The following is a 3,577-nucleotide window of genomic DNA, read 5'->3' on the forward strand; positions in this document are numbered from 1 at the left end:
TCCCCTGTTTACTGTTTGATTGCATTGAGCAAACATCAGCCCCAGCTGCACATAGCAACCTGTGCCCACCCCAGTCTGTGTCTGTGACACCCCCAGAATATGGAGGAGGGGTGCATGAATTGGTGTAACAAGCCAGGCTGGAATTTTTTTCTGTATTTTAATATAAAGTTCAAAAGTATTCTTCCTTTTCATTATTTTGAGTTGCTAAATGTTCCAGATAAATTAAGCAGAGGATTAAAATGCTGAAATCTTAGATAAGGTTCCTGCTTGCCCTTTCTGAAAAAGAATCAATACCTCCTTATCTCATTTGGATCAAATAGCATTTTTTTCTGGCCAAATCGCAACCCTATCCCTTACACTGTTAGTTTCTGCTAAGGCTTAGTACCTGGTAAATAAATTAACCTTCAACAACCTGGCACAAAAAAAACAGAAAAGGTTCCTAAGTGGCACTTCAACGTGCAATCCCATCTGGGGGAGCATTCTGGCGCTGCAATTGTTTGCTAGGAACAAGCATTACTAACCCATGCAGTGTTGCATTTACTAAGCAGAAAGCAATTCATTACAAAGCATGTCGGCCCCACAGGTTGACTTCTGGGAAAATGTGGGCGGCGAGATCATAGAGGGGGACTGATGCCTACGTGTGAGGATGTCACTTTCCTCAATTATTTTGCAATAAGTGACTTACTCAGCTGCCACTACTGTGTTTGTCCTTTGTCATTTTAAGCAGGGTGGAAATTTGCCACATCAAATATTTAGCAATATTATGTGTCAAATACAAGGTGCTCTTGTGACAGCCCCCACCACATTCTCTTTTAAATAAAGAAATTAACAAATGCACTGTGCAGGGCTAGGCTAGTGTATGTGCAGCCCAATATCACTCCTCTGTCCATTGTTATCTGCATTCAGCATCTCCGTCTGCTTCAGTTGGAATAGTCCTCATAGGAAGAGAATTACCACCTGTCCGGTTTTAACCCCAGTTTTTAGAAGGGCTGTTAGTATCAGAACTGTCTGCGAGGCCACTAAGGCTCGGGCCTAGGGCAGCAGAAGTTAAGGGGTGGCATGCCGCCCAGCCGCAACACAATTTTTAAATTTGGCTCCCATATGGAGCAGTCGGGACCTCTCCCCCACTGCTCCGTATGGGAGTTTAAAGGTTTGTGCATGCGCACTTGCGGCTGGTGGGGGGGGGGGTGTTGTGTGTTCGCGCATTCACACGGGGGGGCGACCAACGGGGTGGCCTCGGGGCGCCCAGAAGACAAATCCGGCCCTGGCGATTGGCCAATTGGTGACTGCTGAATCATAGCCCTGACGTCTTGGGCCTCACCCCTGCCAAGCTTTCAGCAGGGGGGAAAGGTGGCAACCCTATAGGGCTGATTTATCAAAGTACGACAGGTCCGAAATACAAAATTTTTTTTTCATACTGTGCGTATTTTCTGCGACTTTTCCGTACTTTGCGACAACATTTGTGCGTCAAAATCATATTGTTACGCTGAGTACGAAAGTTTCTGACTCATTCAAGCTTCGGTATCGTGACTTTCCTTGGGCCAGGTTGGAGCTGCAGAGTGCCATTGAGCCCTATGGGAGACTTTCCTTGGGCCGGGTTGGAGCTGCAGAGTGCCATTGAGTCTTCTGGGAGACTTTCCTTGGGCCAGGTTGGAGCTTCAGAGTGCCATTGAGCCCTATGGGAGACTTTCCTTGGGCCGGGTTGGAGCTGCAGAGTGCCATTGAGCCCTATGGGAGAATTTCCTTGGGCCAGGTTGGAGCTGCAGAGTGCCATTGAGCCCTATGGGAGACTTTCCTTGGGCCAGGTTGGAGCTGCAGAGTGCCATTGAGTCCTATAGGAGGCTTTCCTTGGGCCGGGTTGGAGCTGCAGAGTGCCATTGAGTCCTATAGGAGGCTTCCAAAATCATGCACAGAAGGATCAAAGTTGGAAAGGTTTTCCCGACGTTTACAATTGGATATGAAAATTTAGTGACTTTCGGATCGCCAATACAATATTATCGTGACTAATACGATTTTTTCGTAAGCCTTTTCGTGATTTTTGCGATGATCAAAAATTATCGTATCTAATCCGAATTTTACCCATTTTGTGATTCAAACTTGTACTTTGATGAATGTGCTCTATGAATAACTGGGGGCAGTGGACCACACAAAAAAGCCACTACACTGAAATGTGCTTGGAAACGCCATTTGTAAGGGCACTTAGCAGTAAGCACTGCTTAGGGTAAGGGGCAGGGGTTGCAATACATGACAGAAGAAGTGCACAATGTTCATCGCACATTGCATTGCTTAACAAGGGGTAAGCAGAAAAGTTAAGTGCCAGTACCCCCCGTTGTGCCCTATGCACTTCTTCCTACCCCTAGTTCTGGCCTAAGTTTAATGATGTTTATGTAGCAGTAACTGCAGCAGAATCTTGTTTACACACAGATATTTCCCTTTGTTGCCTGTAGCCACTGCCTGTGCTGAACTGCAAACACAGGTACAGTGAAGAAGAATGTGCTTTGTTAATGTGTTTCCTTGCCGCAAAATGAATCAAAGAGCCACTGCATCGCAGCGCAAGAATAAATACCCGCATTTAAGGGCCCATAGTCTTACTACACTTGATCCAATTGCTGGTTGGTGGCTTTGGATTAACAGTAAAATGACTAGTTTTGTGGTCAAACTTATTTTTGATAAATTTAGGAGGTAAAGCCCCCCGGGGGTAATTGGCTAAGGTGAACTGATCATTTAAAAACTGAGGACTTCTATAAAATGCATGTAACTTGACCAGAAAACAGGAAGATATTCATGTTTAAAATGGTACAGTTTGCCAGTATTGAATAAGTTGGAACATGGCCATGCATAACAGTATGTAGTCTCCTTCTCTGTTGGGAGCTATGCCTTCCTTCAGGAGATCTACACATCTCTCTAGTGGCATGGGGCTGCGTTCTGAAGCCCAATGTCTTGGTGCTGTGCCTACACCAGAGGAAGAGGAGAAACATGTTGGTGAAAACTGATGACCCAAACTCTAAGCACTGTGGGAAGACCTAATAACCCTAATACATCATAACCCATCGCCCATGAAGATCAGATCTACTCTGAGGTGTTAAGTCTCAACCATGATTCCACTGATTATTTGCAGTAATAGTTTGTAGGCCACTAGTTTAATAACCTGCTGAACATAGTTCATGTTATGTTTATTCCTTGACAGGGAGTGACAGATACGCTTACAGAAAGCACAAGTAACCCCAGAATTAAATTTATATCAAGCCCTTTGCCTTGCAACATCTGTAGGAACTTGTCTTTTGCTCCTGACTGTTCCCACCAGAGGCTCTCACAACAGATCCTACAAACCTCATACAAATCATCAATCACACAGGGCACAACCAACATCATCAGTATATTCACTGTTGTGCTACTTACACAAGGTGGGCTTCATGGCAGCTGGCACACCTTATATTCCGCCGCAAAGCTCTCTTACTATAAGAGGTTTAACTGTATTTAATGGTACAGGAGTATATACCCACCTTGGGACTTTACTCAAAAATATTGAGTTAGAAATCCTGAGACATGAATCCAATAAAAATAAAGAGTTAGAAAT

Source organism: Xenopus tropicalis, chromosome 2 (assembly GCF_000004195.4).
Source record: "Xenopus tropicalis strain Nigerian chromosome 2, UCB_Xtro_10.0, whole genome shotgun sequence".
Taxonomy (NCBI): Eukaryota; Metazoa; Chordata; class Amphibia; order Anura; family Pipidae; genus Xenopus; species Xenopus tropicalis.